General features: G+C 44.5%; 1 long non-coding RNA gene across 3 annotated transcripts in view; it reads right to left on the bottom strand.

The window, feature by feature from the left end:
• LOC125324097 overlaps nucleotides 1-24416 on the bottom strand; it is a 48286-nt gene that overhangs the window by 3366 nt on the left and 20504 nt on the right. For 2 of the 3 annotated variants that reach the window (XR_007202802.1, XR_007202803.1), the window contains exons 2-3: nucleotides 21968-22124; nucleotides 12830-12990 (exon numbers count right to left, since the gene is read on the bottom strand). This is a non-coding gene — a long non-coding RNA (uncharacterized LOC125324097). The remainder of the gene's footprint in view (nucleotides 1-12829; nucleotides 12991-21967; nucleotides 22125-24416) is intronic. The other variant, XR_007202804.1, reaches the window with a different exon arrangement.

Raw genomic sequence — 24416 nt, 5'->3', positions numbered from 1 at the left:
TGGGAGGGCTGGTCTGCATCCCTCTCCTCCAGAGCCATGGAGCCCCTTATGCACAAGCTGTGCTACAGCTGCAGAAAGGAAAAAATGTGGGCTACCCTTGCTGCAACATTGGCAGCACATCGCTGTTTACAACTGGAATTTTTGCTGCAGGCTTTTACCAATGACAACTTAGGACAGGAATAGGAAACTTCACATGATGATGAGGTCAACTTTTTTTCGCTTGTCCAGTGCCCCTAGATGAACACAAAGCTGCTGAAGTTAGGATTTATGATTGCTTGCAAAAAATTGAGCTTGAGCCATGAATTTTAGCTGGCTCTTTTGTGTTATCTTTTATAGCACTTCCAGCAGCATACTTATTTAAAACTTTTAAAAGCAATTTGGGTTGCTTTCCTTTGGTCCTCATTTCTGCTCCCCCACTCAATTATCTGTGCCTGTCCAGGAGCAATTTTAAGTTGACCCATTCTCAAGTAAATGAGAGGGCACTGCGTGTGTTTGCAAAGCATGTTTAACTTGTGTCTTTCATCTGTGAGTAATATTAAATCTATTGAACTACATAAATAAGTAATTCACCTACAAACCTGACAAACCGACAGTAATTTCTTCCTCTCAGAGTTTACAGCTCACAGGTATCTTTTTTAATGGTTTCATTTTCTTTTGTGTACCTGGAGATAAAACCAGTGAGCTAGACAATCATGTGCAGAAGAGGGAAGGCTGCTTGGCTGTTCTTCTCTGCCCCCATCCCACTACAATCAACATACATAAACATGCATAAAAACATAGAGTGAGAATAAAATAACCACTTTGAGTGTCACTTCCGCTGTCGTGGTTTCTGCATGAGAAGTAGACTCCAGCTCGGCCTCCTGGTTTGGATAACAGCCCTGTAAAATAATTTCTAGCAAGAGACTAGAGGTCTGGTTTTGTTCTCATGCAAATGAAATTAGTGGAATTATATAAGCATAAAATCAGGGACAAATGAGAGGAAACTCTTATTTGCTCTTTTGTATTTTTATGGAGTTGGGCTCCTTACACACAAGCAATGCTCTTGTAAGAGTTGGAAGGTGGGTTGACAGGCACCTGGGCTTGGGATGACCACAGCACTTCAGCCTTGCAAGCCATGTGAGGCACGCACACATCTGGCTGTCGGAGGGGGGCTTGAAACAAAATAAACTCCCCAAACCAGGAAGCCCCTTGGAGCTAAATAAGAGGAAACACTAAATGCAGGGGGTCTAGATGAAATCCCATCCCCTCTCCACCTTGTCCAGGTGCCTATATCAAAGCTGTAGGAAAGGATGTCCTTCTGGCCAGGAATCCTTTCCTAAAAATAATTGTGTAGGACCTCTCTTTGGAAGCAATGATGGGAGGTTTTTCCTTAGAATCCACCCCAGCACCACTTCAGGCTGTGTGCTGTGCTGGTACTGGGCTAAGGCTCTTTATCCGTGGGAATTCTCCTCCCTCCACCATTAGCTGCATATGTAAAACCCTGCATAAGCCATTGTAGTCTCTGGGTTCTGGGGGTGGAGAGTGGAATGGAAGAGATCTTGTAGCAGAATATATTTAGCTTCCATCTCTTCCAGGATGCTCCTTCACACCTCCCAGTTAAGTGCATCCAGCCCTGTACTGAGCCATGAAATGCAGAAGAACCAGCAGAGCTTTCTGCCTCATTGAAGGGGCTCAGATTTATGCTTCAATAAAGCAGCCTCAGTACCTAAAACATAAAAGGGACCCCCCAAGTTATTTGAAAAAAGACATTTTAAACAACCTAGGTTGGTTCCTAATGCTATTCAGCCATACTGAAAATAAAATTTCATGCCTGTTCAGAACTCAAAAATGGGATCAAGATTATTGGCTGAAAGGGCAGAAATCACATTGAGCTGTCTTTTGCCTGCGATGTTTGGTCTTTGGTGTTTTTCATTTACCACTGCTGCAGAACTTATTACTTGTCCTTAAGGAGTGCTACTGTAGGCAGGGAGTAACCAGCTCATGGTTATCTGCTGTGATCAAAACCCTGAGAGTTTGAAATGGACATTATTCATTGCAGCCACTCTGACTGAGGCCATTTCATATGGAAACAATTAAGAGGCAAAAAGCATATCATAACAAAGGAATGAGAAGGAAGATCAGGAAATACAGGCAGATTGGATCATTCTCTAAAAACGAATACAGTATTTACTGTTGGTGAATATAATAAATCTAAGACTTGAATTACCACAGGACAGCACACAGGACTCTGAATTGCAGATTTTCTTATGCAGCCTAAGAGGAAATAGTTAAGATTAATGGTGAATGTAAAATTTAGCTCTAGAACAGAACAAAATATAACTTATTTCATATGTGTGCAGAATGCAGTCTGAAAATAATGTGTTTAAAAAGTGGTCACAATGGGAAATTACAAAGCAATGAAAAGAAAAGAAGAAATAAAAAAATATGGTCCATGAGCATTTCCTTAAAAGCAAGGGGAAAATCTAAATGGACATTGAAGAGCATCCATAGTGATTTGCACATCTTCTTGAGACCAATGTAAATGCAGATGGACACAGAAAAGGGCTAAAGAACAAAATCTCTTTCTAAGAGGTGTTTACTCTTACAGGCAGTAAAAACCCAGGGGGAGGGTTTTTCCCCCACTGCTATCAGAGAACAAGTGAGGCAGTTACTGGAAAGCATATACCATAATAAAGAATTCTGAAACACCATTTAATATTTCTGTCTGGCTGACTAATTAAATGAACAGATTTTCAGCTAAGCGATATGAGATAGACAATACACTGTCAGTCATGCACAGCTGGGGGCCAGGATGTCCATGTCCCTCAATTCCTAAAATAGTCATCGGTACTTAGAGAAAAGTTTGGAAATCACTTTCAGTAGCTACCAACACTAGGTCTCCTAGTGCCGTACTGCCATGCCCTGGTGCTGTATGCACACTCACACACCAGTTTTCAGTATGTCACAACCTTGGGTGAATTTAACATAAACTTGTACTGTTAGGTGATAGCAAACTGCCATCCAACTGCTCCTTCTTGACCGCTGCCTAGGAGACTAATTTCTATTGCTGGTGAAATCAATCTGAGTTTTATGACTGGCCTCACTGGAGCCAGGATTTGGCTTAGTGTCTGGATGTAAGCAGCTAATGGTTTTTCTGACAACAGCTCAGAGATGGTGTAAGTCAAAGCAGAAATATTTAATGCCTTGAGACTGGCAGAACATCCATTCATGCTCTTGGCTTACCTGGCAAAAGAGATACCAGGTATTGATGCCTTCATTCCTGTTCAAACACCCTGCTTTCCTCCTTAAATAACAGTAATGCTTAAGTGGGAGTCACCTCGCTTCTTCAGAAAGCTGAGAACCGTGCAAACACCCACTAAAACTGGCCAACATACACTGAGCAAAGGATTGGTTGAGAAAGCACCTGAACCTCTGAATGGGACACCACAGAGCCAGCCTAGTGCCTCCACTGTCATCGTCCATCATCCTGCTCTCCCTCCGCTCCTCTCACACCTCCATGACTCGTCACAGCCTGTGACAATCCATGTCCCACTTGTCTGAAGGTACCAGAGCTTCAGAAAGCTGTGCTGCCACGCTGGGTGGCATTGGCCCGCAGCGCTCTCCTTCCAGCTGCTTCTCCCTTGCTGGAGCATCCCTTGGAGGCAGCGAGCACACCTTCTTCACTTCCTGCTGCTCATCCCCAAGCCACCAGCTTTGATCACTCAGGCAACCACTAAGGCTGCCACCTGCAAACCCAAGTGATTTCCAGTCCTTTCCCAACTTTGGCTACTGCTTTTGCCTAAGCAGTAGTGAAGTGGAGCATGGTAGGAGGCAGGCAGTTGGGAGAAGGGGTAGTCCCATGCAGGATGTGAGCTTCATGCATCTACTGGCTGGACACAGAAAGCAGAGGCTGCAGAACAAGTAATCCTGGGCGCTGTTGGCATTTTAGAAAGAGCTACATACATGACACAGTTTCTCCAGAAGTTCCCTTTAAATAGTAACATTTCTGCCCATTTGTATTCACAGGTCTTACAGTTCTATTTTTAATTGGAATGTAGGTGTTCATGAACAGTGGGTGTGAGACTGACAGCCCTAGACCAGAGCTCTCCATTTGCAGAATAACTGCTGCATTGACTACTATGCTGCAAACTCCTGTAATGGAAATACCAAGGACTGAGAGGGTCTTCCCATCCCTGTGCTTATTTTGCTTTTGTCCTTGCAGCTGAAGCTGCCCCAAAGGGTACCAGCAACTAAGATGGGCTGTGGATGTTTGTGTGTCCACATGCATGTTCAAACACTTGCTAGAACAGGCACAAGATTATCAATCCTTCCAGACAGTAATTGCTTTTGAGCCTTAGCAATTCATTTGGATTTTGTACTCCATTGCCATAGAAGTAGCTTTTCACGTGACTTCTTGAGTTCTCCAAGACATCCTTAAGCAATATGTTTAGGTCTCTTTTTTTTTTAATTTGCTAACTTTTTGTTCTTAAATATAAACAGCTCAGGCTCAGGTACTTGTACCCAGCTTTGGAAATACCAAAGGCTCTTACCAGTTTTCAGAGAACCCTGAAGTACACTGTTGCGCATAGCTCAGGTAGCTTATGCCTCTAACCATCATTTAATAGATGATTCTAAAATTGAGAATAATCATGTTGCACTTCTGATCCTTTTTCCCACTCCAGCCCACTCAGAAAAACCTTCTGAAAGAAAACTCCATGGCACAATCCCTTTACCTGTCCCCTGAGCCATCTATTCTGCACACAACAAGGTCAGGAGTAGAGCCAATACCGATACCTTCCCTTTCTTGAGGCATGCCAGGTGTATTACTGAATTAAGGGAGTTCCTATATTTTCCTCCAAGATTATAGGCATGCAATTTCCAGCTATTTCTCTAAACCCTCCAGTCCTCATATGTTAATGTGCTTTGGCTTTTGTTTCAAGTTATTAGGAAGGAATCTTCTTTATCCTAAATTCTTTTTCTTTGCTTCCTTTGAATAATTAAGGGTCAAGTTATAATTTTCTCTTTCCGTCTCTAGGCTTGTGTAGAGAAGAGCGAAATTCTTTTCATTTTTGTCATTTCCTGCCCCCTCCCCCAGCCCTCTGGAATGGTGTTGTTAATGTGCTATGCTTGTATGCTCAGCCCTCTGCTGTCTTAAGCATTGCTTTTTCCTTGCAAAACTAGAAGCGGATCAAAGCATCATGCCAATTCTGAATGAGAGAGAAAGCATAGGCAGAAGCTGCCTGACACAGAGCTCCTCTGAGTGTAGCATCTCTCTGCCAGATCAGAGGTCATGGTCAGGCAACAAAAACTAGAAGAGACCAGTACCTTGGCCCTGCCTTTCCATGCTCCACCTGGGAAATCTGATTTCTGAGCTTTGTTTGCTTTCACAGAATTAGAAATGTCTGTTATACAGACAGAAATTCTGTTATAAAGTGAATATAAATGCTGTTATGCAAAAAGATCAGGCCCAAGGCTCTTAACTAACTGGGAGCCCAAAGACTAGATTTGGGATGATCCAAGGCCTGCCCCTGCAGAGAAAGTATGTATGTATGCAAAACAGCAACACAGCCTCTTGCTGCGAGGTCATCTAAGGCTTCTTGTTTGCTCTCCTGATTTTATGGTGGGATCTTTTGTGATGAGGTTCAGCCCTGCCTTCCTACTGTTCATTTTTTTAAAGTACTTTTGCAGTAGTCAGTTCTCTGAAGTGCCATTCTCTTTCCTTTGAATTGACTGAGAATCTGGGTTAAAGTGACTGACTGATGTGACAACAAAGAAGGGAATATCATCAGGTCCAAAGGATTTGATATGCTGTTGGTTATAAAATGTACTCGGACAGCCCAAGTTCTGTGCCAGATTAATATTTGATGTCATGGGACTTGACTGGCTGTAACTGAAAGAGCTGGGGCCGTTGTTGGGAAAATGGCCATCTCCCTTTCAGGGGAAAGTTGGGACTCATAGGAGCTGACAGCCTGACAGTCCAATCTTCCATTCACCCATAAGCACCAGTCAGAGTGAGCAGTGACAATGCAAGTTTCCCCATATTTAATTCACTGATGGGTCAAATTCTCTTTGTAACCCCTAAGTATTGTGCATACTTTCTATTATCAGCCAGAACTTTCCTTCTTCCCACAGTTTAGAGCGTATCAGTGCATGGTTCCTCTTGACAGTAGCCACTCCTTCTCTCTCCCTTCTCCCTCCTCCCTCCCAGCCATCCCCACCTCTCCTAGTGCCTGTGGCAGCAGCCGTAGCCTGCTTTCTCTGGGTGAGACACCACCACCTGCACCCTCCTGCCTCGGGCTCCTCTGCCATTCAGTAGTGGCAGGCACTGTTTAGTCACGGTCACAGCGACAGCGACCCATACAGCAGCTGAAGGGAAGCTGGAAGGGTGCATGCCCCCTTGGTGTAAGGGCCCCAAACCAGGCTCTGTGGAGAGGATCCCAAGCCAGTATCCACTCTCAGCACCAGCCTTTCAACACCAGGAAGATTCTGGCTTGATGCCTTGCAGCACTGTGCTGGGCAGCACAGAGTGCAGGGAGAGTCACACAGGAGGACAGAATTTTCTCTGAGTAATAGTCGTGCATTTGCTACCATTATTTGTTGAGAGTCATAAAAACAGCACCTAGGATGCAGGTGTGTAACTCTGGCCCTATCTGTGTATGTGTGAGGCCCCCCTACATGGTCCATACAGCTGCACAGTAGTCCAATATGCTCAGAAATCCTAAACTCTCTCACATAAGGAGAAAACAACTTGGGGCTGCATCATCAACACTTTCCAAAAATGGCCCTGTTTTGTCTGTCTGCTGATCCTTAACTTACCCAAAATCTCTCAGCTAATGAGGACCACGTGCCAGTCACACTTCATTTAAAAGAGGGGGGGGGAAGGAAGTTGGTGTTGTGGCATGTAGATATTAAAAAAAATAAATCAAATAAAACTTGGCATTGTAAATGGAAATCAATGGACTGCAAAATTGTATTTGTTCTAGCTGGATAGAGTACTTGCCGAGTTCCAAGCTGTTTGTCCCTTTCTGAGGAGGGAAGGGGTCTGCTCCATTTGTACTGTAAATGCAAGGCTGTTGTGAAGAGGGACTTGAACCTTTCCACCTTCAAAACGGTTTATGCATACAAGAAAAAATTAATCTCACAACATCCCATGAGACACAAATCCTAGCCCTTATTTAGAGAGGGAATGAAGGGAGAGTGGGTATTTTGTCTGAAGCCATGAAGCAAATCTCTGTTAGAAGTGAAATGCTTGGCTTCTGGTCTTATACTGAGAAATTCTGACTATGTCCCTCTTAAAATTCTTTCAGTATCTACAAACTGCAGGCAACATAGTATCTGAACCATAATAATTCATGATAAAGCACTGTAGTGGCTAGCAGGTACACCACTGACCTGCGACTCCATGTGACCTTGGCTAGCTGTCACTTTCAGCTCAGGATACCTGAAGGTGTCGCAGTGGACAGTGTTGCATCTCATCTGCACTATGCTCAACTGCTGCTTTTCTGAAAATCTGATTCTTGATCTTTAATAAATCCTAAGAAAGCTATATTTGACCTAAAACTCCACTCAACTAAAATATTTATATATTACCTCATGGAACACACAAAAGTATTCCTGTTATGAACAGCCCATTATCACCAACATATCTATGACATCTGCATTTGTCTTCTTCCCTATTCTATTATTAATGATTGTTATTTATATTAGACACAAAAACAAATAGCATTTCTTACACTTTCTCACAAAACCTACGTTGTTCTAAGGAATTTTATCAGACTGACTTGCATTGGTCAAAAGCCCTCCGAAACTGTTTTCTATGTAAAGTCCTGAGAATTGAAGATTTCGTTTCATTTCCAAAGATTGTGATGTTTTAAATTCATCACCTTGAGGATGAGAAGCCAATCAAATGAACCTTGCAAGGCTGAAGGAGGTTGTTTTCAGACTTGAGAGGGTACTGGGTAGGAAGACTCGCAACCAAACTAAGACCTGACAACAGGGTAAAGTGAAAGCTAAAAAGAGGAGACAGTTGTTAATGATCACATCCTTTTCTGCTCTGTCCTAGCAGGTCATGCTTGAGATTAGAACAAGGCAGTAAAAGATTATTAGGACAAAGAACCTGGAATTTGCGACTTTTGGCACCATGGCCAGCGCTCTGCAGGAGAAGCCTGTTCATGCCACCCCCAGGACTGTCCTACCAAAGGGTTGTGTCTTCTAAAACCGTTCTCAAAAAATTTTAACTGTATGGAGTATGCTATGCAAAGCAGTTATCAAAAAATAGATACCAGCTCTGTCCTTGATATTAAATAGGATCATTTGGATTACTGCAATCAAATATTAAAAAAAAAGCATTCATTATGAATGTGAATTTACATCCCTTCAATTGTAGAAAGGATCAGAAGAATATCTCATTTAAAATTAGCATTCTTTAAGTAAGACTTAAAAATTGAATTGATTGGAGAATAATAGCCTATCCAACTCTTTGCTGCCTTCAACTCTCTTTAAAATCAGAACTTTCTCTTAAGAAATATATAAACCGTTATTATTTTCAGCCCATATCAGTTATGCAGCCCCAATCAGTTTGGGGTGAGAGTTATTTTGGGTTGGTTCCATTGGGATGAGAATGCTGATGGAGTTGGTAATTCCTTATATCAGTGCTCTTGATTAACACCGAATGCACAAAGCTCTTTGTCCTTGAACTTTTAAAACCAAGGCCAAACAAGAAGGAAGAAGATTGTTTGCAATTCTATGTGTCTTTTTCTTGAAAGCACTGGGCCCAAAATCCCTCTCTCAGATTTTGTTTGGGGTCACACTGCTGAGGCCTCCTCCAGCTACACCTGAGCCTGTTTGGCTCTCTTGTCTTTCTGCCTCTCTTCCACCTTTCAAGGAAATTGTTGCCTTCAAGCTGATCTCTACCTGAATGGGTAGATTAGTCCCAAACCTCCCTGCTGCTGGGTTCACATTCCTGAAGAGCCTTACAGGGAGCCTTCGAAGCCCCAATTGTTTCAGTGATCTATTAAGACAAAGAATGGTTAATACCCTAAACTCGATCATCACTGTTGTAGGTGCTGTCCCACCACCACTGCCACTTCCCAAGACTGTAACCAGAGAGCTCAGGCTCCAGGATCAGCCAGCCCAGCACCAAGGCTTCCCCACATTTTATACACCGCTCTGGCATTGCCAGAGCAAGATGTATTAGGCCATGGGAACTACTTGGGGCTTGGCTTTGCTGCTTCTTCTATGATCATGACTTTGAACTAATATTCTTTGTGACGGCTTTTTGTCCATCTACACTTCCTGGTATTCACAGCTAGATATTGCACTGGAAATGCTGTTTATTAGGAACCTACCTAAGGCTCCTGGGTGCCTAGATGCCATCTTCCATGAACTTGGGCACTCCTCAACACGGCCATCCTTGCACTGTGCTGTCCAGGCTGGGGACAAAGCTTTTAACTGCCCTAGGGACAAAAAAAGGGAATTTCTTTTCTTCTTCAGAGGCTACATAGAGAGAAATGTGTGTTATTATGGTAAAGGAAAAGGCTATTTGCAATGAATGGACAAGCTCTGTCTGTCAGCATAAAATGTTCATAGAGTGGATGCTGAAGCCAAGGCAGATTATTTCTAGGGGATCATAGTCCTTCTTTATTCAGTGGGGTTTTTACCCAGTTTCTTGTCTGTTAGCAAACTAGTTTCCCTAATATTTCAGAGGAAATGTGCTGAATGGCAGATCACAGGCCAGTCACTCAACTGATGTTGGCTGACATCTGTACAATAAACCAAACCAAGTGATCTTTGGCCCTAGTGGAAGCAAAAGTCAACCATATGTACACAATATATATGCACACAGAAAGCAGCAAAAAAAACCGCACAACCAAACTCAGGCCAAACCACTCCAAAGATTATAAGTAACTAAGCAGAACAAAGGTCTATCCCTAAATGCTAAAGATCAACATAAGGGCTTTTTTATGGCTGATAACATACCATGCCCCACTGTTAAGGAATTTTTATAGCTGAACAAAACCTGACAATCAGTTTTTATGTAGCACATCTCATAAAAAAAATGGGAAAGTACTCTACTGAGAAGGTCAATATTGTTATCTCTGTTCCTCGGAAAGCTGAGCAGCAGAGTGGAGGTAAAGGTGCCTAAGGAGCCTTACTTAGAAGGCTGTAGGAGTGCAAAAGACTTCTCCATCCAACAGCAGAAGTACGGAAGGGCCAGCTGTACTTTACTTACGTGGTTACACCCACTACCCCGTTTGCAGTAGGAATCTTTCCCAAACACTGCAAACACTGACACAGCTCCACCGACTGCGCCAGGAGCGCCTGTGGCAGCCAGGGCCACCCCTACGCCAGGGGACAGGCAGACGAAGGAGTTCCTGTGCTGTCAGCCGGAGTATGAAATTACAGCACTTCAGCTGCTTTGCGGGAGCGGCCTGCGCGGGCCCGGCCGCCACGGCCACGGCGAGGCCGCTGACCCTTCAGCGAAGCCCTGCCACCCACCCCGGCACAGGAGGACGGAGCAGGGGAAAGAGCAGGCGAGGAAGAAAGCCCAGAGGGGGGATTTACTGGATCCATCCCACGCTTCTGGAACCCGCGTGCACCTGGAGCGGGGGCCCTGCAGCAGCAGTGCCCAGGGCAGGTGCGGAGCAGCATTTGCGGCTGCACAGGGTCACTCCATGCTCTGCAGGGCAGCCCTAGGGACAGTCTCCTGACCCCACCGTCATGCTCCTGGCTGTGCTGGGAGCCAAGAGAATGACATGGCCACATTTACTGTTGGATTTAACATGAAACATGCCACCGGCTTGCCCCCCCTGGTTTCCTACACGTTGCCAGGGAGTGGAAAGAAAACCTCTTGCCACAGAGTTCAGAGTTCTTCACCAGAGAGAGAGGACTGGATCACTCTCCCTTTCCTTCTCCATGTGCAGGGAAAAAAAACTCTCTCAGGATAACTTATTAACCCGAATTACCTTCCGTTCTTATCTCATCGTGCTTGTAAGTCACACTGACAAGCTTTTGGCAAGACTTGCAGAGCCCTGCAAAGGTCCTCCACATGAATTTTCAGACTCAGTGGAGACCTGCCAGTACCCATTCCTTTACTTGACCAAGCAGCCTCAGCAAAGGAAGCTGTGGTGCAAGGCTCACCTCTTCTGTAAGGCTGCTCCATTTGCCTCTGGTTTACCCTGAATGAAACATGATCTACAGTTTCCACATTTAAATCCCAGCAACATCCTCTGCAGCCTGTTGGTCAGTCTGCCTTTCAGCTCAGCGTGGGAAAAAGCTAGGAGCAGTCAGTCTCCCAGTAAGGATGCATATAGCAGACTATGCATCTATATGTTGTCATGGAGATGCCATGGAATTCATCTGAGGATTTTGCTGGTTGGGTTCCTTCTGCATCACACATTTGTACAGAAATTAGGTTTTGACAAAAATACAGTATCCGAAGTTTTCCAAAGCATAAGTGGAACATAGATCTGTGTCAGAGCAGATCAGGTCACCTTACTCATGATGACTTGCATAGGCCTTAATTTTTTATTTTCCACTTAAATTGCTCCCGATTTCATATCCACACTGTTATCATGGAGTTCAGAAAATTAAACTAGTCAAAAATAATTGAGGGGAAAAAGAAGCAGGCCATATGTTTTAAAAGCAACCATTTCAAAATGCAAGATGACAGATTATAGTACTCTTCTGCAAATACAGTGGGACTCAAATAACCAGTCAGGGAATTGTCCTTAATAGTTAACCTGAGACACCTGAAACCTCCACCCTTTTCCACCTTTACCTGATGTTTTTAAAGGTAAGCAATTTTACTGCTTGTGTCCATCTTACTTTTTTTCCTATTAAAAATCTCAAAAATTTAATAAACATTATTTTCAGTTAAACAGGGATGTTAATTTTTAATCTTTTAAAAGGAGAAAGAATGAATCCATTTCCAAATTGCACCTTGTCCCTAAAAGACAAATCACATGGCCTATAGAAATCATACTCAAAAGAGTGCAGTAAATGCCTGCAATCAAACAGGCTAAAGACCTAACAGCTAATTGTGTGATCAGAAACAAACCTGAAGAGCCACCATCAGCTCACAACCTCCAGACCATCTTCAATCTGAGCACTTTTTTAAAAGTATCACCTCAATCTTTCTAGATAACATCCTTATGGCCTTTCCTATCTAACCACACAGTTAAACCTCTCACCTATTCAAGCTCTCATGTAACTGTGCTAGATTAATTTTTTAACTGTACTTGGAAATGACAGTCTGCTGCTGGCCTCCTTCTAAAGTTATTCAGATTTGAGATTACTGTAGAGAACCTGCTGCATTTTCATACCACTGCTGGTGCAGATCCACTGACTGAGAAAAGCTCCCTTGTGTCTGTTGACATGAATAATCCCCAACATTTTTAATATAGGCTGCCTTTGCCAGTTGGCTGACACTTGTGCTATGCCATGAATAAAAGCTATTTGATGACAGTTGAGAAATGGACGTGAGACACTTGCTGCTGTATTTCCTCTGCTCTGTCCCTATTATTTGTCATGTGCAGGAATGTAAAGACGTTAAAGGCAACCTGAATGCAGCCACTGATGATGTGCTAGTGCAAAACAATGTAGAAGTGAGACCTCAAACCTCTTCTAATAGTCTGCTTCTTATGTCCCTCATATGTCTTTGCTGCCTATTTGAAGCTTCAGTCACTCTAAGTTTAAATAACACTCATTTTAATGCATTTACCTAGTTGGAGCATTCAAAGTGTGCCTTCACATCAACACAGAAAAGGTCCCTTTATTAGCCAGCTACAGAAAGTTTAAAGTTTTCTGTGTGTCATATAAGCAATGGGATTAATAATGCATGGTTACTTACCAGTGACTGCTGTTCTTCAAAAGACCTGCCTGTGTTTGTATCCGTGGGGTGTGCACTATAGGAGAACTACAAATACCTGGTGTGAAAAACATGCACTCCAGGAAAACCATGTGGGACAGCAGCTCAGATGACTCTGCATGAGGGCATGTGGTGTGTTAATGCTGGCAAGGAAGAAAAAGATAGGGATTTAAGGTAGAGTTGACAGAACAAGAGGAAAAGTGTTTGGCTAACAGAAAATGGGAGATGGAGTGAGGTGTCTGAGGAGTATGAAGAAAAAAAAGCAAGACTGAACCATCCAAGAACAAGATAAAATGAGCAGAAAGAGAGATGACTGTGAGAATACAGACAGGAGGAGGAGTGGGAGGAATGAGATTAAAGGCAAAGTAACTTACAGAGGACCTTGAAGGGGAAGATAGGGAGATTTATATGGAGGCTGAGAGAGACATGAAATCAGTGGGATCTGGGAGATGGGCTGGTATGTCACAGCTGGGGGATTTTTAGCAGGAGACTTCTGAGCAAGCAGGGGAAGAAAGTCAGAGGAGAGGATGGGAAGGACAGACTGCTGCAGCACAGCCATCTACTGCATGGATAAGAGTCTTTTGAAGATGGACAGTAAGGGAAAGGTAGATTTAAAGAAGATTGAATACATCCCCATACTTGGGAGATACTTAGGAGCGTACGGATAACCCATTAAAGCCCCTTTATTACCAGAAAACCCCAACAGACATCACAGAATTTAAAGGCCTGCCAGAAAGAGGCAGCTCATGCCATACTCAGCAGGCAAATGTCCTTAAAAATATGGTCAGTGGCCTGCAAAAAAATCAACAAGGGCTGCTATCCTCAAACAGAGCATTCACTTGATTCCGTTCCAAGCTGATCCTTGCCCTAAGTTTTGCCCTCGCTGATAAGTAACATTAACAGATTTACAGGTTAGTCAAAGTTTTCTCTCCACATAAGTCCTTGCCAGAGTTTTCCCTGCAAACCTGACCCAGCTGGGAAAAATGCTGCCCTCTCCCCTGCTTTCAGATCAGAGCTGAAGCTGACAAAATGCACCTGCCATAAGGGCTCACCAGTAACAACCCTGCACCTTCAATATAAAGTTTCAAGCACCTGATATTAGTGTGGCACTGGCGAGCTCTGCTGTCTCTGCCTGCAGGCCCGGAGCTCTGCAGAGCATTGAGCTCTTACAGGCACCCAAGGAGAGACGAGGTGGCGATGCTTCTGAGCTGTCTCTGGGAAAGGAAGCCCTGTGCTCTCCAGCAAAATGGCCAAGACAAGAAACTGCACAAAACCTGCTGAAGCTGCATGAGAAAAATCAGAAGCTGGAGAGAATTACTTTCCCCCAAGAAGAGGGAAGAAATGGTGTGCATACATAGACAGTGTCCTGGGGGTTATAAAGCGAGACATGGTGACACAATGATGGAATAATTTCCAGATGATCTGTCGAGCAGAAGATGCTTTGGAAAGCTCTTTTAGCTAGATCAGCTTTTGGGATGTGTGACTAACAGCAATAGGCCATAATAATTATTTTTTAAATGTCACTTCAAGCACAGCTTTCTCCTGATTATCACTAGAGCACATTTCTAGCACAATATATCTTGGTTGTATCTGAAGCTAGCTCTAGGCAAGAATGTTAAAAACAGTATAGCATTTTGCTCTTGCAAGGGAGAAATCTCACAATTAGGCCATCTGCTACTTTGCACACCAGTGACAGCTCGTCCTCCTATTTGCTGATGGAACCAGGGCTGGCAATTAAATAGCAGCCCTTCCTCCCTACCCTCCTCCCAACCTCAACAGTGCCACAGCTCCTCTCGCGCATTCCCCCCCACGGATTTCCTTCTTCACCTGAGCTGCTGTGCTCCTCTGCCAGGTGCCTCCCTGCAGATGGTCTCTGCCCCTCTCGTTTTGCCCTGGCTTTGGCTCCCGTGAGCCACAGCTCTAGGTGGGGTGGGCTGATGCTGATGTTGCTGAGGATGAAGCTGCAGCTCCTCAATGGCAGGATATGTATTATCACATCATGTCAAGTCAGAAGGGAGCTGCCTCTGCACCTGCTGTGACTGCTTTCATGTAGCTTGAGCCTCCTCAAGACAAATCTTCTCTTTCAAAGTAGACTGAGCAAATGACTGAGGCCACACCAATTTCAGCCTTCCTGCAGGCAAGAGGAGAGGGTCTCATCGTACTCTGTCTCTACAAATAACTGCACCCCAGTGTAGAGGTACCCACCCTGCCCTGCAATGCAGCGGTCAGCTGTGGTGGTGTGGAGCTCAGCACTGCTGGGCACCTTTGCACTTCCATCAAACCCAGCTTTTCACAGAGCCTGAGCAGCCCAAATCCACATCCTTGCAGTTCATCACAGTCCCCTGGGCAAAGAGTCCCCTAACTTCTTCTCCCGTGTGCTCCATGGCACCGTGGCATGGAGACTGCAGCTGCTGTGTTCTCCCCTTCCCTTGCCAGCCTGTGCCCTCGCCCTTGCTGCACTCATCAGGAATCCTCCCGTCCTCCACCCCTCTGCAGAAGACAGCTCTCTTCAGTGGGCTGCTGGCAGATAATCTGCCTGACTCATAACGGCTTGCTTTCTTTGAAGCAAGATGGATATCTCTGAAGTTGGTGATTTCTGTGTCTCCCAAATCCATAATCCTGTGATTGCTGCAGTACCAGCACCAGAGTTCCCACAGCGCAGCAGCTAGACGGAGTGGCACGCAGATCAACACGGTGCACATGCTTTGTAAGGCACAGAGACCTAGAGCAACGCTGTGCTTCTGATCAGATCCCACGCTTTGCCTTCTTTCAGCACATCAAGCACGGTGATGTGTTTTCAGCAGGACCCAAACACCCAGACACAAAAAGGCAGACCCGGGGCTTAGCTTCACACTTACTTTTCCTCTGACAGTTTTGTATAAAGCTAAATATTCATGTGATTAGCATGTATTTCTTTAAGGGAGCTTGTTCTCTTAGTGCTAATCTGGGCTGAATGGCCAAGCACACGGAATTTTGCTCGTGGTGCTGGATGAATTCACCTGTGGGGCAGCCGATCAGTGTAAGGGTCCCTGCACTATTCCAGTGATGAAACCGGGCTTCCTCAGCTCAGTTCGGTGAGCTGCATTTCCTTTTGCTGAGCTTTCCGGCTTGGGCAGACATTTGAAACGGGAGGTGGTCTGGGTCGATGGAGATGTTTGTCATGGGGAAGAGGACGCGTTCCTGCTGCCAGGCAACCGGCGCTGCAGCGCCCGTGCCAATGGCTGCGAACACCTCTGCAGAGGCAGGTCTACAGAAGGAGCGGCCAACCCGGGGCTGCTGGGGGGGCCCCATCGCCCCACGGAGCCGGGGGTGCCACAGCTGCTCCCCCAGGGACCCCCATGGAGGCAAAGTGGGGAGATGGTGCTGTGCCCCCTGCCCTGCCCGCCTGCGGGTCCCTGTCCGGGGCCCAGGCAGGGCGCTCGGGGAGCCCAGTGCCCGCTGCACCAAAGGAGGCTTTCTGCCCTGCTTCCAGCTCTGCCTTCAGTCGGTGCTGCTCCGGAGCCAGGGGAGAGGCTGCTGTTTGCAAGGTGGTGCTGTGGGGCCTGAGGGGGTGTCTGCAGAGCCCCTCACCCTCTCTCAGCACTCATCTTCAGGTGCTTGGGGGGTTCCATTCACCTGTTCTGCAGCCAGCTCTCTACTCCCGCCTGCCCGTTCACCCCTCTCCATCCTGTGGCACAGCCTCACTGCAGGGCTGGCACAACCCGGGTGGCTCCATCACTTGCCAAATATTCACTGTAAAACTGTGCCCCAAAGAAGCAAGCCCCTTCTCACTGTCCTCTCTGCTGCATCTTCAGCCACCCTGGCAGGAGTAAAAGGAGGGGAGAGAAGAGGGACCCCAGACTGGTACCAGCATGGGGAGGTAGTGCTGCTGCTGTTCTGGATGATGAGCCACAGAGGGAAGTCCTATACTCTACTCTTAGCCTGGGTCATGAATTTCTTTCCCCAGAGCCTGCTGCAATCTGCCACACACAGCTTGTCAGCTGAGGATACAATAGATTTTACTCGTGACAGATATGCATACACACACATATATATGCATGAAAAGCTCATTCAGTAGGATTAGGCAAAATTACCATAGCGTGTGCAAAACAGCAGTGCCATCCACTGAAAGCATGCCCTTTGCTTGCTCGCTTTGATAAATGATTTTGATTTCTTCCAGTCTCTCACTCCAAGAATATTACTGTGGAGACAACATGGAGATCTATGTACTAATTGTTTCAAGAAGTTTCCATGTAGTGATAGTTGGGCATCTATGATCTTACATTCCCTGAGGAAGTTTTTATTCAGATTTTCATATAGGTTTTAGATTTCGTTTAGGGGCAGATGCATGGAATGCTGAGGAACACATTTTGTTCCATCACGCTTGGTCCTTTATGGACAGGCTTTGGCTACAAGTCCAGTGGGAAAGACAAAACTTATCCAGAGCCATGCAGATGACACATACTCTGGCCACTCGGTACTGCTTAAACCCTGGAAACAGCAATGTGAGGCTAGAGAAGACGAAGAGAAAGGCAAGATCAGATAATTTATTGTGGGTCTCCATATTGTAGTTACAGATAGATCTCAATGGATGAAAAGTTATCTGCAGAGGTTTGAAGCCAGGGGATAGGAATCGTGTCCCTCCTGGATCCCGGGAGCAATTTACTTGCAGTGTGGGGACTAGACCCTGGGTACAGGGAGCAACAGTGCAACAGCACTAGTGAAGGGCCGCTCAGAAACTGTGTTTGTTCCTGAAGCTTCTTTCCATTTTTCCCTGTATTCCTCACGTGTGCTTGTAGCGAGGCAGGTGCCATGGCTCCCCAGTGCAGATGGCAGGAGATGTGGGAGCGCTGCCTCCTCCAGTGCTCGTGGGTGCAGGCGACCAAGCCTCTGCTGGCCCGAGCAGCCCCGGCTGGGAAGCAGACTCTGATACAGTCGTGCGCAATGCTGCCTGATGATTCACTCCAACTCGCTTTTCATTCCCTTGGGAACACAGAAGGGAGGCAGGGAGCAGATCAGCACCCTGCAGACACAGTCTCCCCATACATCAGCTCACCCTTCCAGCGAGCCCATGTCCTCACTTAAGGGGAATATGGAAAACCTGTCAGAATAAACTCCAGTAAGGATTTTTGTTAGGAAGTACGAAGCAAGGATTCAGCCTACCGCCTCCAACTCTCATCAGTCCTAATAAGAGGTGAGGGGGTGAGCTTGAGGGCTGTCCTGCAAACTGGGCAAGGTGGTTTTGCAGAGTGCTACCAGTAGGCCACTGGGCTGGCCTGGAAATAGTTTCTTTAGCAGAGTAAAAATACCTGACTTTGACAGCCAGCATGCTGGCTTGTGTATGCATAATTTGCTGTGATCATGCTATAAATCAAGATGAGACTGCTAAAATTATGTATGACCTCATTTGATAGATTATCTAATAAGAAATTTGCTAATGCAGTTTATCACTTAAAAAGCCATACGACTGCTAAGGATGAGTACTTTACTGCAGCACATTTAAACCTAATTGTCAGAGGAGAAAAGCAAGCGGATTTCAGAGGTGAGTTAGAAGAGCATCCTTATGAGGATGATGTCTTCACTAAATCAGTGGTGCAATGCAGCAAGCAGGGTGGAAAGGAGTCTCCTCTGGATAAAGGTACAGAAAACTGCTAGACAAGGCTGTGCTGTGTGAGAATACTGCATGGACTCACTGATCAGTAGCACCTTTATAAATGTAAATAGTTGTATCCTAATGGGCATGCTTGCTTTTATTGTTTGATCTAGCATTATCTTTTAATTTTTCTGACATTTCAGTTCTGTTTCACTGTCTTGCAAGCAGATCTAAAATCCCTGATATGTGGAAAGAAACTACCAGCCTAGACCTCTAGCTCTAACTTGCTATTCTGGTTATGATGCCTGACAGAATAAAAAGAGTAATTGTTTTGCTGCTATATGTTACCATCAAATATTTTTGTTCTTCCAGTCCTGTGACTCATTTAAAAAGACTGAACATCACTTTGACGTACACAAACAGAACTAGAAAGCAGCTCAAGCCAATGAAATAAAGCTCGTTTTGCAGGTTTGTTAATCACTTATTCTGTTTCAATCCCAAATTTGTGATTAATATGATTAAAATATAAATGCTGTTTTCTTTACTGATATTTTTCTAAAGCTCATTCTGGGGTCTAAATGCCTGTATATATGATACTGTTCAAAGCCTCTGAGATAAACATTAAACCTCCTCACAACTCCATGTGTGTGTGTATGTGTGTGTGTGGAGGGGGAGGTGTTAAGAAGTGATGATTTCGAACTCCATTTTGGGATTGGGAAAAATGATGTGGAAACATGAAAGAGCTTACAAAGGGCCACACAGAAAATCATTATCGGAGCCAAGGCTACAGCTCTGACTTCACTGATCCCCATCTCATCTCCTGACTGCCCAGAGCAAAACTTGCAAATGTCCTCCTTTTTACGCCTCCGCACCCTGAGCACATCCTGCCTCATTTGTACCCTGCCCAAAAGGGGGAGTTTGTTCTTCTCCAGGGAAAATGATGCGTTATGGCAGAAATGGGGAAATCAGATGTTGCTGTACAGAAAATGTGACCCTTGGCACAGGAAGGCAGGAGGTAATTTTACTGAGCACTGCTGAGTCAAAACTGTAGGTGACACCTCCACTTTGACTTAGGTGTGTGACTAATGATATGGGGTTGTAGAGGAGCTACTGGTGTCACGAGAAAAGCAAAGATACTTGTAAAACATTGTGAATTCCAGGGCCTGGGATCAAGGAGCTGAAGAAAGATGTTTTGGTAGAGGCATAAATTAGAGTCACGCAGGGGGACTGCCCATGACATTTGCATAGGAGGCCCACCTAAATATTGGGATGCCAATATTGATAATGTAGTGCCAGCTGAGTAGCTGGAACTGTTCCTCAGGTAGCTGGGACTGTTCCTGAGAGACCTGGAGCCTGCATTTCCGTGTGAACACACAAAACAAAGCTGTGTGTGTACATCTGACTGGAGTGATTTATTTACAAAAGAGAAAAACAAAGTAATGGCAATATCATCTGCCTCATTAAATGGCCCAGCTCTAAAGGGGTGAAGCCACTTGAGGGGTAACTACATAGTTCACCACCATGCCACATCACCATTTATGGCTTTCCCCACTGACATTTATTGATACAAACTGAGTTAGTGGATTTTACATTGAAAAGACATCTCCACAAGAAGCTGGACTCAGGGCATTTGCTCACTCACCCTAGACTGTCAAATAACTCCCTGATTATAATTTTTGGTCACAGTTTATCTGCCTTAGGACAAAGTTTCATCATAAAGCTTTCATTAGTCATTCCTTGAGTCATCCTGTTTCATGAGCTCTTACCCCTACCAAGATAAAATCTATCAGTAGCAATTCTCAGAGACCTACCAGTCAGTGACTCTGTGATGCAACCTGTAGCAACCAGGCAGAATTTACTCCTCCATATTTTATCTCCTGCCAGCCATCAGCAAGTGAAGTAAAAACAGCTGCTCTGAACCCACATTATTGCAGTGAGATTCCAAGGGAGAGGTGCTGAACCTCATTTAAAACCAAGGGAGAACCAAGAGAAGAAATAAAAGTTCTAAGCCTATACCCTTGAAGCAGAATGGTTTTTTCCTCAGTGTACATCTATTCAAAATAAATGCTTCTCATGCCTGCTGGGCAGTAAACCTTGCCATGTAGCTGCATATACTGTGCTTGGCCATATGGTTAACAACGCACCATGAAGAGAGACATACCATAAAAATAGTACTGGTAGAAATATTCTTAAAACACCTCTTATGGGCCAAGAATATCCTCTAGAAGAAACAGACAGTGAAAGTACATGTTGAGGTTGCTATCTGGTACAACAGGCAAATGCTCCTGCTGTGCAAATCAAAAGGTAGATTTTTTTTCTTTGAAAACATTAGGTAAATATTCCTAGAAAGACAGAACTTCAATGCATGGCTGGGACTACAGCATGCATCCACTGATCAGTGGTTAAAGATTGCCCAGAAAAGTCCAGGGGATGTGGGAAGAGAGCAACGCTGCAGCTGTGGTCATACCTGAGGACTAGGATACATTCCTTCAAGGAGTGGGAATCCCACCCTACCACACATTCTCCTAGATCACATGGGAGATCTTTAGCTGAGTCACCAGAGAAGAGCAATATAGAAATTTCCAAAGCTGGAAGGAGCAAAGTTTTACAGACATCCTATTATGTACAACTTACATAATCTGAGCACTTAGCTGCTTAGATAATATAGTGATAGAACTTCATAGAATTAAAAAAGAAAAAGCTTCTCACAGATGATAATAATATAGCAAGAATGGAATTGAAGTGCTCAAAAAATCAGTAAAACAAGTCCCATTTTCCATCTGGTTTTATTGGACATTTCCAAGAGGGTCTTAATGAGACAGAGATGATGCCTCAACTCCTATAGCCATGACATCACTTACACTGAACTGTGACTTCTCAAAGCATTGGACACAGAAGCTTCTGGTGACTTAGACATAAAAGGCAAAGATCAGGGTTCAAACAGTAGCCTTAAGAGGACTGTTTTTTTCCTGTTGAACTGCAAAATTTGCACTAACTTAAGTGTGGATTCTTACTCTCATCTGTATGCAACACCTAATGTTATGCAAAAGATGAGCAACTCTTATCTCCATGTACATAAACAGAAAAGTCTTGCACAAGTGGCTGCAGCAAAGGACTGCAACTAATGTGGAAGAGTAACAATGCAAGCATGTTCTACCCAGAAATATTTCTTCTCTGATCACAAATTTTGGGGTTTATCTATGTTACATAAAACACCCAGGACTTAGATCCTCCACTGGTTTAAGTTGTAGCTCTATCAAAGCATGTGGAATTATGTTGATTTGTATACGATGATCACACATTTGTAAAACATATTTTGGCCTAAATGGCTGATAGACTAGAGTAAGGGAGTAGAAGGAAATAAGCCCTTTTAGAAAATAATACTCACATACTTCAGTAATGTGAGCAAGAAAGAAGTATGTCTTACCTGGTGAGAAATGTACCCTTTTTTCATACGTACAAGCCATGTTATCTCTAATGAAATAACAGCACCTTGTGTTGCAGAAACAGGATAGACACACATATGAACAATACAAGAAGGTGCTTACTTCAGAAGTGTTTCCTCTGCACTGCTTCAGGTACCTTCCTCTTCTTGCTTTTCCAAAGTAGCACCTCTTTGGCGGTTCAGCTTCTGTGCAGGTTATTCAAGGACTCTTTTTCAAGTACCAGTACACTTGCAGGGATAAGGTTTATCTGAAAGGCAGACTATGCAAATGAACATACAATGAACTAATGCAGTTCCACATTTTTTCCACTCCAAAGATTGTTCCTCCATCACCTGACACTGGTGCAAAATACATCAACAGGCTAGAAGCTGGTATGTAAACTTCACATGCCGAACATAGGGAATGCTAAGGACATCCATAGCTGAAGAGTTTCCATGATGGGAGAAGCCTATATTCATGTGAGGGTGGAAAACTTGGTTTACCAACAGTTGGGCCATTTGCTTTGGAATAATTTGATCACTGTTGGCATTAGACCAATTAATACTTTACATGGTGCAACTGTCCTTGGGGAAGTGTAGGCTTCCAGCTTCCATGACTAAACACAGGACTGAAAAGGGCAAGGAATGATAACAAAGGAATTCAAGTTATATCTACTACCAGAAAGCAAACCTGATTTCCAACCAAACACCTGCCATTAAAAAATGGTTTCCCACAAACTCCTCATTTCCTTTGTGGAGTCTTATACCTAAGGTTAGCCAGGGATTAGAGGTAAGATGCCAAACCATTTTGCTTATTGACAATAAAAGTCTGCCAGTTCTTTGCAGCAATAGTAAAAAAAAAAAAGAAAGGTAGCTACCTGTGGTGCTTCTCTTCCATCATTTTGAAGCTGTTCTTCAGGATATTGTATTACTTTTTGTCTTTTTTTATTTCCAAGTGCTATTGCTTGGCAGGCAAAACTCTTGGACTGTGTTATGTACCAAACCTTCCAGCATCTAGGTTTTCACAGTGTTATTAATACTCAAGAACACTGGAACAGATCTAAAATAAATATCCCACTGTACTCTTCACTGGGTCCTATGCATCAACTACTGTGCTAGGATAAAGAAATGCTTGGTATTCCACAACTGGATGGAGAACAGAGAAGGGAGAGCTCTCAGTGAAATGCTGGGAGCTCGCTGGCTGTAAACAAACAGAAAAGAAGATAAATCAAAGCTGTTCTTTGATCCCAGCAGTCCGGGCCATGTTCTGTTTGACTCTGCACAGCCAACAGCCCCTTTGCTCCTGCATTCACAAGGCATACGGCATCACTGAGCCTCCCCGTCCTACAGAGCTGGGTTGGTGCAGCATCAGTCAGGCTGGGATGAATCTGTGCAGGCCAAATAGGGGCAGGGCCCTTGCTCTATCCCCAAGAGAGCACGGGAAACCTCTCGTAGAGGAGCAGCCGGCTCTGCTGCTCAGTGCTTGCCGTGACCCTGGTGCCTCAACTCCAACACTCATCATGTTTCCCTCTCTGCTGCTCCCAGAGGACTTACAGGTGTTCCCTCAGATGCTATAATTTAGCCCTTCCAGGCATCAGTCCTGTTCACCCATGCGAGGACAACAGAGTATTTAAAGCTGAAACAGCCAAAGAATATATTCAAGAATCTATGATAAAAGCTACAATTTTATGCACCGTGGAGCATCCATCAAGGAAATGCACAGAGCTAGTGCCACAAAATAATTACATGTGCGGAGTCCATTGTAAACACAGCTTTTATGTGCATCAGCACAGCTGGGGACAGTGTTTAAAAATATAATTATGTAATACATTTTATGTAGTCCGTGAGCCATTCAAGTGATACCATCGGTTCAGCAAAATTACATGCAGCAGGTCTGTATCTATCGGCCTGAGCAAAGAAACATTTTTCAAGAGCATTATTATTTTTTTTTCCTGCCACAAAATAGATTTGTCTCTGATGCCTATGGGGGATTTGTGTCTCTGTCATTGGCCACTTTCTCTCCTACTTTCACCAATGAAGGAGAAAGAAATAGGGAGTTATTTTTGGCCTTGCAGCAGACTCCAGCATCTAAATCAGTTAGTTCTGAAACCACTTGGGGTGGTGCCGGTTCTGTGTTAATGGCTTTAGAGGGAAGGAATTTGTGATGTCTGACTGTTAGTGAAAGGAAACAAAGCGGCTGTTGTGGGGTGGAAGGGCGAGGCAAGGTTAAGACGCTGTGTAAGGAAGCAGGGTTCAGCCTTCAGCGCTAGATGTGCAGCAAAGGGTGAGCTGTGGCTAGGGCAGCACAGAGGAGGCTATTACCGAGCCACACAGAGGCTTCAGTTAGCCGGAGATCTCTATTGAAATGCACAGAGAAAGCAAGCTTACAGCTACACTTACTGCTGACACCCTCATAGCCCCTTCCCACTGCCACCCCCCATTTATTTTATCCTTGCAAAGCTTATATTGTGTGAGCTGCAAAGCATGTAGAGGAAGCTTTGCTTTCCTTCTTGTTTAATCTGCAATTGCAGCTCAGTTGAGGTGATGCAACAGTAAAATTTCTGAGACAGTGC

This window comes from Corvus hawaiiensis, chromosome 3 (assembly GCF_020740725.1).
Source record: "Corvus hawaiiensis isolate bCorHaw1 chromosome 3, bCorHaw1.pri.cur, whole genome shotgun sequence".
Lineage (NCBI taxonomy): Eukaryota > Metazoa > Chordata > Aves > Passeriformes > Corvidae > Corvus > Corvus hawaiiensis.
This window is presented reverse-complemented; position numbering and strand designations above follow the sequence as displayed.